Source organism: Plecotus auritus (assembly GCF_963455305.1).
Source record: "Plecotus auritus genome assembly, chromosome: 6".
In the NCBI taxonomy this organism is placed as follows: Eukaryota; Metazoa; Chordata; class Mammalia; order Chiroptera; family Vespertilionidae; genus Plecotus; species Plecotus auritus.
Genome location: NC_137773.1, coordinates 118,423,137 through 118,437,992, shown reverse-complemented (window position 1 = coordinate 118,437,992; position 14,856 = coordinate 118,423,137).

Below are 14,856 nucleotides of genomic sequence, written 5' to 3'. Positions count from 1 at the left end.
TAAACAGCTGAATATTTGGAAAACGAAATCTTTGACTGATTTTAAAAACCTTTTCACCCGTTTTCATGTTTCAGAATGAAACAATGAATACAAACATCAAAAGTATCAAACTTTAAAAAAATTGTTAAAATCGGGCTCAGTAAAATAAGTGGAAACAGTAGCAAGTGACAGAACGGTGGAAAGTTTCCTTTTCCAGTCTCCATGCCAACGCTAGCCTGGGAATGCCGCTGGGTAAATGGGAAAACCAGTCAACATGGATTTTAACATTCCTACAACTTTTTAAAAAAATGCTCTCTTTCATATTTGCTACTATTGAATGCCAGCTTGGGTAGTGCCTGCTTCTCCAAGCACAGAAAACAGGAAACATCTACACAGCTGTGCTTCCTACGTGGCTGTTTGGAAAACAATCCTCATAGGCTGTTTTGAAACAAGGTTAGAAACACTTAAAAATAGGGTTGGTTTGGTGTCATATTTCTTTTGATTGTGTTGTTTCTGTTTATTGGTCTAATGCTCTAGAGGAGAAATGAAGGCCTTGGCATGACAAATCTTTGCATGTATGGCGAAGTTAGAAAACAGTCTGAAAGTTAGCTCCATTTTATTAATGGAAAAATGAAAGGTTGAATTTGGATTAATTCATAAAATAAGTGAGGTAGGAAGGCCAGCCTACCCACATTGGAATAGAAATGGAAGAGTAGCTTGCCTATCCTGTTCTATGTGTCACTGCAGCCTGTTATCTGGCCACAGGAGCCATTCTGCCCAGGATGCTTGCATGAGGAGCACCCCAGTCTGTTTAGTTGAGAGTGTAGACTGTGTTTTGCAGCAGACCAGCAAGGTCTGGCTGAATCCATGGGCAGCGCAGGGAGTCCACGGGATCCCACATTTGTGAATCTGACTGAGTTGGTTTGGAATCCTGAGTGGCCATTGGACAAGTTACTTACTAGTAACCTTTTAAACCTCTATTTTCTCGCCTATAAAATGAATAGAAAATACCAACCTCATGGGTTACAGCCTCCTTGGGTTTGAAGAGCGTAATGCCTGTGATGTGGTCAGCACAGTGCCTAGGGCAGACGAGGAACCTCGTTTGAGTGACCCCTTACCAAGTCTTGTTGCTTGGTGTCCTCTACATTTCATTCAACACTGATAGCGTCATTTTTGCCTTTCCACCAGATTAGATTACACCCCATTGGGATCCTGTGTCTGATTTCCCGCACACCCTGTGGGTACAGAGCACAAGGCTAGGCATGTTCCAGGCCTCTCCCTAAGTGACTGATGATCAGCAGGAATATATCCTTTAGAGGACAGTACAGAGGCAGGTCACAAGCAAGTGATGTACAGTAGATGCATTTAATTGATATGAACTCGTTAAATGCAGTCACCAAAAAGCTAGAGGTATAGATTCTTTCCCTTGTGCAGGTGATTCAGCCACCATTCTACTCAATGAGCAAATGGACTGAAATGAGGTACACGGGGAGACACACATGTCTTGTTGTCATGGCAATGAGACCGTCTGGGCCCCAGGCTGGTGAAGGATCCATCTCAACATGTGCTTCATGATGCCAGTGGAGGGTTGTGCAATGGGTCACATTCCATCCGCCCAAAAGCTATTTTCAAGTCCCAATCCCAAATACCATATCTGTGAATATGACCTTATTTAGTGGGAGGGTCTTTAAAGATGTAATCCAAGCATGTCAAACTCGAGGCCTGCGGGCCACATGCCTCATTTATTTAAAACCCACTGGCCATGAGTTGGACATGCTTGATGTAATCAATTTAAGATGAGGTCATACCAGATTAGGGTGGGCCCTCAACTTAATGACTGGCATTGTGATAAGAGAAAGTGAGGGAGATGGACACAGATAAAAGGAGACACAGAAGCGCACTTGTGCAGATGGAGGCCGAGACTGGAGAGAGGTGTCTACAAGCCACGGGATGCCCAGGATTGCCAGCAGCTCAGAGTTGGAAGAGGAAAGGAAAGGTCCTCTCTTCTGAGAGCCTTCAGGAAGAGCACACCCTTGATCGAAGACTTTTAACCTCTGGAACCATGAGAGAACACCTGTCTGTTTTAAGTACCTGTTGCAGTAATTTCTTATGGCAGCCACAGCACGCTAACACAGGCCACAGCACGCTAACACAGGCCACAGCACGCTAATACAGGCCACAGCAGACTAATACAGGCGGGTGGAGCTGGAGGGTGGCTCAGCAGTCTTCAAATGCCTCTGCCTGGAATTGAAGCAATCACTTCTGCTCAGGTTTTAGTAGCTAAACAAGTCACATGACTAGTATATCTTCAAGGGGATGGACAGTGCAAGTCTACAAGGCACTCTGATTTCTGAGAACCAGAAAAGTAATGACTAGCACCACATTTTATAGGAAAGGGATCAATCATGGCTTAGATTTCTTAATGAGGGTAATAAACTTTTTATGATATTAATAATTATTGTAAATTAAAACAAAGTGTCTCCTTTGTGTTGTTGGTTTTTAGTTGAGTATTCTTCATACTAGTTTAGTATTCTTCATACTAGAATTATACAAAGACTCTGAAAGAGTACATGTTTAAGCTGATATTTTCTTTTAGGTGGGTAGTAAACCATCATTTGTTCATTCATTTAACTAAGTACTTACTATGACCAGATGTTGTGTGTGGTACTGGGGGTACAATGATGAGCAAATGGACATGAAGCCAGCCCTCTGAAAGTGGGCATGAGTCAAATAATCCTATCTAATATAGAGGGAATATGCTAATTGGCCCTCAAGCCATCGCAAAGATGCAGTGCCCACAGCCAATAAGGAGGGAATATGCTAATTGACTGCCCCACCCTCAAAGATGGTGGTGCCCACAGCAATAAGATGGTGGCACCCAGTCCCCTCAGGCCTGCCAGGGCAGCAGGCACGTGGCAAGGCCAGGCCTGCCCCGCACGTCTGCCTCCGGAGTCCCCAAGTCCCCTCAGCCCCCCAGCTGCCCAGGGCCTGCCTGAGGTGCAGGCAAGCCTTGGAAGGCAGCTGCCCAGCTGCCCAGAGCTGGCCCAAAGTGAAGGCAAGCCTCAGATGGTGGCTGTCCTGCCATCCAGGGCCGCCCGAGGCTCAGGTAACCAGGGCCAGCCGAGGCTTGTGCTGCCGGCAGTGGTAGCAGCAGAGGTGTGATGGGGCATCGCCCTCCCCTGATCGCTGGGTTGCCTCCCACCCTTGAGGGCTCACGGACTGTGAGAGGGGGCAGGCTGAGCTGAAGGACCCCCCCACTTCCAGTGCATGAATATTCATGCACCGGGCCTCTAGTCATCTATAATAATAGAAGTTTAATATGCTAATTAGACTGGACGTCCTTCTGGACAACCTTCCAGACGAAGCTGGGGCTGCGAGGGAAGCGCGGGTCCTGGGTGTCAGAGGGAAGCCAGTGCTGGCAGCCAGGGAAAGGAAGGCCTACTCTTGCATGAATTTCATGCATTGGGCCTCTAGTTGATTATATAATTCAGGACTCCTGCTTGCTTTAGATGACAAAGAAGCGGAGTCTGGAGTTTCTCTACTCCTCCTCAGGTCAAATGTGTTTCCACCACGTATATTATGGGCTGTACTCTCATTTATAAGTCATTTGCCTGCTTCCTGATGAGCCCCTAGCATGTTCACTTTGTTGTATGTACTTTCATGTCAACTGTCTGTTACATGGTAGTGTTTCAACAAATATACTGCCTGCCAGTGGGATTTGAGGAAGAAGGGCAATGCATGGATGTTTGGTCTGTCATCTTGAACTGGAAGCCTGAAATATTTTCTCAACCATATAAATGAAGAGAGCTTTTATTGTTCTTGTATGTGAAGCTCTTGTTTTAAAAGTGATTCCAGCATGCTTGAGGACTGACTTTTTTTGTGTGTCTTCATATGACTTCTTATTATTATTGCATAATAGGTAGGCCTGGTAATTTTTTACCTGATCCCATTTGTCTTTGTGTAAATAATTTTCATTTAGATGGATTAAAAAAAATTAAAATAGATATGCTTTTATTTCTTTACCTTAGTTTTTTATCACTATACTATTACACGGTGGCTTTTCTTATTAACAAATCCATAATATTAGTCTAAAATATATTTTTAAAATAATAATCATGCTTTAAATGTGACATATGAAAAATGGAATTGCTTTTTTTATTATAAATAAGGCATCTATTTTAATGCTGATGATTTTGCTTTATTTTTTAATATATTTTTATTGATTTTCAGGGAGAGAGAATGAGAGAGAGAGAGAGAGAGAGAGAGAGAGAGAGAGAGAGAGAAACATCAGTGATGAAAGATAATTATTGATTGGCTGCTGTCTGCATGCCCCCACAAGGGGTCGAGCCCACAACTGGGGCATGTGCCCTTGACCAGAATCAAACCTGGGACCCTTCAGTCTGCAGGCCGATGCTCTGTACACTGAGCCAAACCAGCTAGGGATTCTCTTAATTTTTAAAAGTAAATCATCATGCTTCAGTTTGAAAGCCAATTACTTATAAAGATACCCAAAAAATTATTTGGTCTATTCAAGTGATGATATATAATAAAGCTTACCTAGTTCTAATAGTTGAAATATTCTGGAGAAAGAGTTTCCTCAAAATAAATAGTATAAAATATATTTGAAATAATATGAGGGGTTAGGATGAACATTGGGTTCTAAAACATTTAGGTTTTATTCATTATAATGCTGAATGTATTTAATATTTTTCATTGCAGATGAGTTTCATGGCTAAGGCTTATATATCATGTATTTCACTAAGAGGAAGAGGCTGTGATGCAAATCTGTAGCATACTTAGTAAATTTCCAAAGAGAATCTCATGTAGTAAAGAATTTTCTTAGCATAAAAACTGGGGGTAGAGATTTTTATTCTTTTAGATCAACATTTACTATGTATCCCATACAAATAAATTTCATTTAGCAATTTGTTTCTTTCCCAGAAATTTGGATCATATTTGTTTTTCTACAGAGGAAAAGGACTTGAAATAATCAGGCATCTGGGTATAGAAATTTATAGACACAAACCAGTTAACAGAACCTCAATTTCTAAATGTAAAGCCTGGCTTTGTTTATGCTTTGCACATGGTAGGTGCTCAATAAATCTCAATAATCCTAATATATAAAAACCCAGGGTTCGTAACATCCACAACAAGTGGAGGCTCGACCAACAGAAAGTCAGTGCTGGGTTGCCATGGCGACCCAGCACTGACTGCCGAGGGGGCTGCAGATCAGGCCTGGAGAGAGGCCTGGGGAGAGAGAAGCAGGATCTGATCTGTGGCAGCTGTTGATCAGCACTTGCCTCTCTCTTTCACTCTGGGCCTGGCCAGCAGCCGTGCCTCTCTTTTTCTCTGGCCTCCACTGGGGCTGCTGATCAGCCCTGCCTCTCTGATCAAGCCCATTGATAGGCCCAGAGATGCTGACTGGCATAGAAACTGACCAATCAGAACCAAATCTGGGTGAAGTGTGAGGAGCCAATGGCTGCCTAGGAGACAGAGCTTTTGACACTGACTGGCATAGAAACCGACCAATCAGAACCTACTCTGGGTGAACTGTGAAGGCAGAACCTAAGGTGGGGCCTGAGGAGGAGTTTTAAGGGCAACAGCTGTTTGGTGTAAAGTGTAAGAAAGTGGTTCAATTTTTTAATGACTGGTTTGGCAGTATAGTGCATATGCCTAGATATAGGGATTATGTATTTTTGTCTGCCAAGAGCATCTCCTCCTGCTGAAAAAGCCCCCCCCCCCCGCCGTTAAGCAATCCTATCCTATATAATCTACCGTGTTTCCCCGAAAATAAAACATCCTCCAAAAATAAGACCTACTTACAGGTTTCCTTCTGAGGGAAATATAAGGCATCCCCCGAAAATAAGGCCCCCAGGCTCTGTCTCAGAATGAAAATTAATTTACTGTAAACTGGTTGCTAGGGCCGTCCCGACTGGCGTCTAGCAACCAGTGACGTTACGCGGAGTCCTGACGTCACTGCTGTGTGGAGGTGGAGCGGAGGTCGGAGTGAGCGGTGAGCGTGGGGCGGGAGAGAGGAGGAGACTTTCGCAGATGCGTGTAGAAGAACAGGAGGATTAGAGCGGACAGGATGCGGCGAAGGTGGTGAGTGCTGGTCTGTCTCTGGTGACACTACCTGATGCTCGCGGCCGCCTTCACGATGACTGAAGGTTCTCAGTCAGTGGCAGACCCTGCTCCAGCCCAGATCCAGGCCCCAGAAAGCCCAGTGACAGTCCCCAGGCAGGCCCCAGGGGGTAAATGTCTGATAAAGGGGTAGGGGGGATGCCTGGTGAAGGTGTTCAGTGACACAGGGGTGGGGGGAGGGGGATCACTTAAAATGACACAGGAGGATCAGAGGGGGCAATCAAAATGACACAGGAGGATCAAAAGTGGTTACTAAAATGGTAATCCCCCCTCTGATTCTCCTGTGCCATTTTGATTCCCCCCTCTGATCCCCCCTGTGTCATTTTGAGTGATCCCTCTCCCCCACCTTGATACCCCAATTCCTTTTTTTTAACCCCTAGAAATGAGCGCAAAAAGAAAAAGCTACTCTATGGAGTACAAGAAAGGAATCATGGAAGACTCTTGGGGCCAAAATCTTACTGCTTTCTGCAAAGAAAAGATGTTGAGTATCTGATTGGTCCGAAAATGGCGAGCAGAGTATGGTAACCTCATTGAACAACTGGACAAGGGAAATGCTAAAATGCACAAGTGTGGATCAGGTCAGCAACCATTATTTTCCGAGCTGGAAGACCTGATCTGTGAAAGGGTTGTTGACAGGAGAGCAAAGGCTTTGGTTGTGAATAGGGCTCAGATTCAAGAATTTGCCCTTGCAATGGCACCACAGTTTGACATAGCCCCCGAAGACTTCAAAGCATCACAACACTGGCTGGATAATTTCATTCAGCGAAGTGAACTGTCTTTAAGAAGATCTACAACATTGTTTAGGTGGGAAGATACTCAAGTTATTAAGTGAGCACTTGCATTCAAGTCCTTTATTGATGATGCTGACTTCTCTAAATACAATCTTTCCACATGATTGCTATGGATGAAACTGCAGTGTTTATTGGCCAATAATCTCAAACAACAATTGAACAGCGGGGTGCCTCCTTAGGGTACATTCCCTCCACTGCTTACGAAAGTGCACGTTTCCTGTATTTTGGCAATTCGTCTGGATGGCACTAAAATCCCACCTTTAATCATTTCTAAGGGCAAGAAGGAAAAGATTGAACATGTTTTGGGCGTTTTTATTCCTGAAACTGAAAAAGCCTGGGCCACACAGCAGTTATAAGGAAGTGGGTCGATTTAATGCTGCCGCTTATTATGCGAGGGAGCCAAAGAGGTCTGCTAGTCTGGGATGCAGCCAGCACTCACCGTGCTAAAGACATGAAGACATTTCTTCACGAAAGAAAAATAGATCAGATAATGATTCCCGCAGGAATGACGGCCTATCTCCAGACTCTTGATATTGCAATAAACAAGCTATTCAAAGACAATTTGCGCATGGAAATTAATGACTACATTGAAAATAGAATGGAGAGAAATCAGCATGGAAACTTTGTGAAACCTAAACTGCAAGAAGTTGTGACTTGGGTGAAGAATTCATGGGAGAAAATCACTGACAGTTGCATTGCAAATGCACTGTGAGCAGGCTACCTTAACAAGAAGTACTCATTTAAAGACAGTGCTATTGCTAAACATGAGAGATTTGGTCCACTGATTCTGAAAGAAATGGAGTCACAAGAAATTCACCAGGAAATTCAGGAATTGGATTGTTATGATGATGTTCCAGAAGATGATGACATGATTGTCACTGAATAAATGAGTAAATTCTTGATACTGTAGGATTCACAGTATGTCTGGTTTGTGTTGACAACTACCGTACTACTGTACCGTATACAGGTAATAAATTTCCTTTATTTTCATTTAACAATAAATGTGTACCATATTCTTCTTCATGGAAAAATAAGACATCCCCTGAAAATAAGACCTAGCATGTTTATTGCATTATCAAGAGTCTGGAGATAGGCCGTCATTCCTGCGGGAATCATTATCTGATCTATTTTTCTTTCGTGAAGAAATGTCTTCATGTCTTTAGCACGGTGAGTGCTGGCTGCATCCCAGACTAGCAGACCTCTTTGGCTCCCTCGCATAATAAGCGGCAGCATTAAATCGACCCACTTCCTTATAACTGCTGTGTGGCCCAGGCTTTTTCAGTTTCAGGAATAAAAACGCCCAAAACACGTTCAATCTTTTCCTTCTTGCCCTTAGAAATGATTAAAGGTGGGATTTTAGTGCCATCCAGACGAATTGCCAAAATACAGGAAACGTGCACTTTCGTAAGCAGTGGAGGGAATGTACCCTAAGGAGGCACCCCGCTGTTCAATTGTTGTTTGAGATGATTGGCCAATAAACACTGCAGTTTCATCCATAGCAATCATGTGGAAAGATTGTATTTAGAGAAGTCAGCATCATCAATAAAGGACTTGAATGCAAGTGCTCGCTTAATAACTTGAGTATCTTCCCACCTAAACAATGTTGTAGATCTTCTTAAAGACAGTTCACTTTGCTGAAGGAAATTATCAAGGTGGGGGAGAGGGATCACTCAAAATGACACAGGGGGGATCAGAGGGGGGAATCAAAATGGCACAGGAGAATCAGTACCATTTTAGTAACCACTTTTGTTCCTCCTGTGTCATTTTGATTGCCCCCTCTGATCCTCCTGTGTCATTTTAAGTGATCCCCCTCCCCCCACCCCTGTGCTACTGAACACCTTCACCAGGCATCCCCCTTACCCCTTTATCAGACATTTACCCCCTGGGGCCTGCCTGGGGACTGTCACTGGGCTTTCTGGGGCCTGGATCTGGGCTGGAGCAGGGTCTGCCACTGACTGAGAACCTTCAGTCATCGTGAAGGCGGCCGCGAGCATCAGGTAGTGTCACCAGAGACAGACCAGCACTCACCACCTTCGCCGCATCCCGTCCGCTCTAATCCTCCTGTTCTTCTACACGCATCTGCGAAAGTCTCCTCCTCTCTCCCGCCCCGCACTCACCGCTCACTCCGACCTCCGCTCCACCTCCACACAGCAGTGACGTCAGGACTCCGCGTAACGTCACTGGTTGCTAGATGCCAGTCGGGGCGGCCCTAGCAACCATTTTACAGTAAATTAATTTTCATTCTGAGACAGAGCCTGGGGGCCTTATTTTCGGGGGATGCCTTATATTTCCCTCAGAAGGAAACCTGTAAGTAGGTCTTATTTTCGGAGGATGTTTTATTTTCGGGGAAACACGGTAGCAGAGAACAAGTACAATTCTACACATGTGCCTTTTTGTTTGGGAGGACTTTTTTTTTTTTTCCCAGAGAGAGCCTCTGAAGAACAGGTTCAGAAGAGCTACTGTATTTTTTGTAAGGGAAACAGGCAATCAGCATTTCTGTTCTGCGGGTGCATTTGTCAGAGTTCTAAGAGAAGACTGGTACCTCCGTCTTAAAAAGATAAGCGGCCTATCAAGGGCATCCTGCTCACCCTTTAGGCAGAAGAGTCAGCAGGAGGCTAAGCGTTCTAGCACAGCATCTGCCAATGAATGTTTCTCCTTAGAATAATATTGAGTTTTATGATCAAATAATTTTGAAGACCTTTTAAGGAGACATAATTTGTATCAACACCTTAGAGGCCTTGAGAAGTCCTGTAGGAAGAAACCAGACCAATGTGGTGCATCCCAGATTTTCTAAAATATTTGGCCACAGATCGCTTTTTGCATGTGTCAGGGATAAAATTTTAGGGAAATTGAAATCCCTTATCTTGACCATATGCAAGCCTTAACAAAATTCCTACTAAATTTAGATGGTGTTTTTGAATATGTAGCCAGTCTTGGATGAGCTCATCAATCAAATACAAGGAATGTTGGGATATTCTAATTCCTCAAACTTGCTTTACAGACAAGAAAACTAGGAACCAAATATTTCATCTCATAGGAACAAGGAGACATAGCTGGGATTGAGTCGTGGTTCTCCTGTCTTCTAGTTCAAGTTTGTTTTGTGTGTTTTTGTTTGTTTTGTTTTGTTTTACTATATGTGCACTTCTTTGAGGTATGGGGACCATCTACAAAACAGTTATAAACACATTTTCCAAAAACAGGAGACTAGTTTATGGAGACTCCTGCCCTCTAGGTTGAGTCATTGCAATTGCTGGTTCCATTGTCCCTACAGTGAGAGATGCCACCAAATTGTGCAGGCGATGGTAGAGCACCCTGGCTCTCTACCCACTGGTGTCATTTGCCCTTCATATAGTTTGGCAGAGTTTGGGTTTGCTGAATGTATACAGGAGTATTATATCAACCTTTGGCCCATGAAGTAGCAAAAAGAATAGCATAGGCTTGAGGGGGAGAGGTTAGAGGGATAAACCCTCTCTTTGAGACTAAGTGGTAAATTGCTAACTCCTCTTTGGTTTACTTCTAAAATGTTTTCAAGCTGACAACTGCAATTCACTGTAATGAAAATATTTCCAAGACCTGGCCAATGATCCACAGTAAGTGTGCCTTCCTGATCTTATGGCAGCATCGCCACCATTTTCTCTTGTTTGTCTGTTTAACAACAGATCCCTATCATAGTAACTAGAGACAGAGCAGGAGGAAGAGGCAGGAGGTCAGGATATGAGCTTCCTCAAATGCTTTAGTCCAAGTGTTTTCCTTGCACAGTGGTTGGGGCTCCAGAGCCCTGCCTGCCTTGACTGAGAGGGCTTACAGTCCTCCTTAAAATTGATGAAGACCCCAAAATCCTATCCAAGGGATTTCAGTTATTCAGTTATTCTAGAATTAAATAATTGCCATTCTCAAGGAAGCATTCTTTTTTGAAGTTGCTTGAGCTCTTCAAGCTGGGATATGACACATGCCAGTTTGTTCCAGCCAAATTTGTGTGGCAAATGCTCAATGTAGAATTATTACAGGTACTGCCACTGCTCTGATTCATGACTAGCCTGTGTAATATTTCAATCACTATTCTTCCTTTTAAATCTTTCCCAAATTTGTCTTGTCTCGAAAAAGAGTATTAATCACTCTTGTTTTGTCCCCTCTACATATCTATAATAATAAAAGCATAATATGCTAATTAGACCAGACATCCTTCCAGATGAAGCTGGGGCTGTGAGGAAAGCCCATGTCCCGGGTGGCAGAGAGAAGCCAGTGCCGGCAGCTGGGGGAAGGAAGGCCTACTCTTGCATGAGTTTTGTGCATCTGGTCTCTAGTATTTAATAAAACCCATATTTTTGGCTCTAAAAAAAGAAAAAAAATTGCCCATCTGATTTATAAGTATACTGTTTGTGTAAACCAGTAGTTTTCAGGCAATTTTTTCCTAGTGGAATGCCTGAGTTTTGATAATCCTGTTGGATAAAGTTATTCCTGACTTTTTCTGGTTCTTTAATACGCAGGCAGGACGGAGGGCTGTGCAGAGAGCCGGGCGTCCCTTCCCGGCTCCAGGCTGGCTGCGTGCCTGTGGGCTCGGGAAAGTGCTGTCCACACTGCAGGTTGCTACCAGATGGTTCTTTCCAGAGCAACAGTTTCTTTTCTTTCCCTTTTTTCCCCAGTTACCAGAAATTTATTAAAACTATGGACACAAGTTTGGCGAAGAACAATACAATACAGGCTCATAGGGTCCCACAGTATTGGCCTTTCTTCTTTCTTCTTTCTTTTTTTTTAATCCTCACCCAAGGATATTTTTTCCATTGATTTTTAGAGACAGTAAAAGGGAGAGAGGGTGGGGGAGAGAAAGAGAGAGAAACATTAATGTCTGAGAGACACATCGATTGGTTGTCTACCACATGAGCCCTGACCTGGGCTGAGGGTCGAAACTGCAAGGGACATACCCTTGACTGGGAATCAAACCCGAGACCCTTGGTCCTTGGGCCGAGCCACACCTGCCAGGCCTTTCTTAGTGTTTTTTCTTCAGTGACTTTAGCAGCTTTCTAAAAATATTTATCATTCTTCATATGATGCTTACAATTTTATGCAGGTTATAAAACTTACACATGCTGTTTGTGATAGTTTGGAAAATACAGAAAAGAAGTAAGAATAAAAACTACTGTCATTCCATTATCCAGGAATACTCTACATATGTCTAATACACCACTGAATTTTATTTTTTCGTACAATCTATGTACATGTCTACATAATATATTTGGCTTTGTTTATATAAAGTTTGAGTTATATTATACATATAGTTTTGAAAATCTGCCTTTTTCCCCTTAAGAATATCATGCAATTTATCTCTATGTCAACAAATTCAGATCTGCACAATTTGCAGCCATCTGTGGACTATTATGATATAAGAAAACCAAGCCCTATTTGTTGGACATTAAAATTATCTCCCAATTTTCTATCCTTAAAGATAACACTGAGTGTTTATGATGTATTGCTCCAAATTGATTAAAATAGGCATTTGTAAAACTTTTTACATTAATGTGTACTGTTCAGATGCATTTTTAGATAGAAATACTGAGATATAATTTTTAAAAACAATTGCTTTCAGAACTCTCTGATGATAACACTTTATGAGAAGGTAAGTATAACAAAAACATTGTGTGCCCTTACATGCAAATTGAATATACAAACATGAGAAAAGTGGAGCGTGAGGAGCAGCAATAGCCTCCAGTGTGTGGTAGAAAATGTCCCAAACGCTGCGTCTTTAATCAGAGAAGAGGAAGCAGAGAACGTGCTACTTCACCATCTTTCCTCAAGTCCGAGCGCATTTGGAGGGCCTTCTCGAGAGGCACTCTGGGTTGGAACCAGGTTCCTTCTCCTACGATCGGTTGCTGCGCGTCCCAGAGCCTCCGATTCCTCCTCTGCAAAGTGAAGATCATGATGGTTCCGAGCTTGACGGGCTGTGTGAAAACGAAGTGAAATCCTATGCGTGAAAATTAAGTGAAACGATGCATAAGTGTAATCCATGAACTGTATCTTTATAAGCGCTCAATACATGTACACTTTATTAATACTATTATTTGCTTTTCTTAAACATTACAATAAATTTACTAAAAGTTGGAGCACATTTTGGGTTTCACAATGTGTTGTCAGAATTGGGGGTGGGGCAGTCACAGCAGTCCACTGCTGCCCCTGCTCCCTGTGGGCAGGGGAGGACCTAGCAGACATGGACTCCCACAGATGGGGCGCTGCTCTGGACTCAGCGTGGCGTCGGCCCGCTCTGCCCGGCCATGGGAGAGAGATTCAGTTCTCAGAGCTTCAGGCTCTGGTCCATAGAGTGGAGCTAATACTCCTGCCCGCAGCATAGGGCTGTTGTCAGCACTCGGCGGCAATGTGCGGGACACAGTGTGAGGGCCTAGGGAAGCACTTGCGGTTGTCAAAGGAAAGGGTACTGTGCCCGCCAGGTCCTGGTGTGACAGTCACTCTGGGTGTGTAAGGTGCTGTCCTTGGGGCAAGTCCGTGAAGGGTACTTGGAAACTGTTTTATTTTTGAACTGTCTTGTGAGTCTAAAATTATTTCAAAAACTTAACATTTAAGAGGAACAAATCAGAAAGAAAGAAAAAGGGGAGTCCTGACGTACAAATTGGCAATGCCAGAGGGTTCCAGCCCGGGACATGCCTGTCTGGCACCAGTGATAGCCCCTTGAACTTGAGGAAGAGCACATTCAGACCCCACGACCCCGCCTTGCTCTGACTGGCTCACTGCAGCCTCCGCTTACACAGGGCTCCAATGGGCTTGCCTGCAGGCGAGGCCTGGAGAGCCCGAGGGCCTTGGGCATGAAAGTTTTCATCATAAATCAACAGGTTGGCATCCTTATTTCATGACCCAAACCTGGTTACCACAAGTGCCCTGCTCCGCTTCTGGAGGGGCAGGCAGGTAAGGCTGGGGGTTTGCAAGGCTTAGGGAAAGCCGGCCGATCATCACTGGATCAAGGTAAAGTCACCTTGTGACCCCTTTAGGGACACAGCCAGGAAGCCCTTCCCAGACAGCAATCCCTTCCCAGTGGCACAAATGGAAGGTTCTTTGCTTTTCCAGTTCTGGTTTGAATCGCTCCCAGTGCATCACAGTGCCTTCCAGCAGAACTTTCCACAACAGGGCGGTGCAGCCAGCCCCACAAGCCCAGGAGCACTTTAACGCGGCGGGTGCAACTGAGGAACAAAATTTATAATTACATTTAAATTCACATAGTCACACATGGCTACTAGCTACTGTATCTTATAGTATAGGTGCAAATTGAAAGTATCTACACTGCTGTGAAGATTCTTGAAACCGAAGGCTGGAAAGGTATACAAAAGATGTCTCAATATCTACCCATATCCCTTTTCAATAACATGTCTTTCGCTCTGAGAGCCTGAATGTAGGAGAGAAATGGTCTGGCTGTGGAAGACAGTGCTGGCCAGGAAAACCCAGTAACTGGTTCTGATAAAAATAACGACAGCAAACATGAAAATAAGCACTTACTAGATGCCAGATGTTATGCTAAATGTTGAATATGCATTCTTTTCTATAATGCTCCCAACATCCCAAGATGTCGTCATAGTTAGAATAGCATCTAACACCTACTGCTCACTCGCTACGCGTCTGACATGATACTGAACCCTGACATGCGTCACCTATTTAACCTTTATGCCCTGCAAGAGGAGTACTAATGTTACTGCATGATAAGCCCTGCGATTGGGACAAGTTTCCTAACCTCTGAAAAACTGAAATATATGTATAAGCTATAGCTAAAGTAGAACATACATGTGTAAGTTAAAACATACAAAAACAAGTGCCTGTGTGTCCAATAGCAGCTCTGACAGCAGTGCTCTGCAGCCCTCAGGGTTTGGGTGAGCGCTTCCTGCGTGTTTTGGAGTTTTGCCACGGTGTAGAGAACCGGCGATCAGGGATTCTTCTGCTCCATTCCACA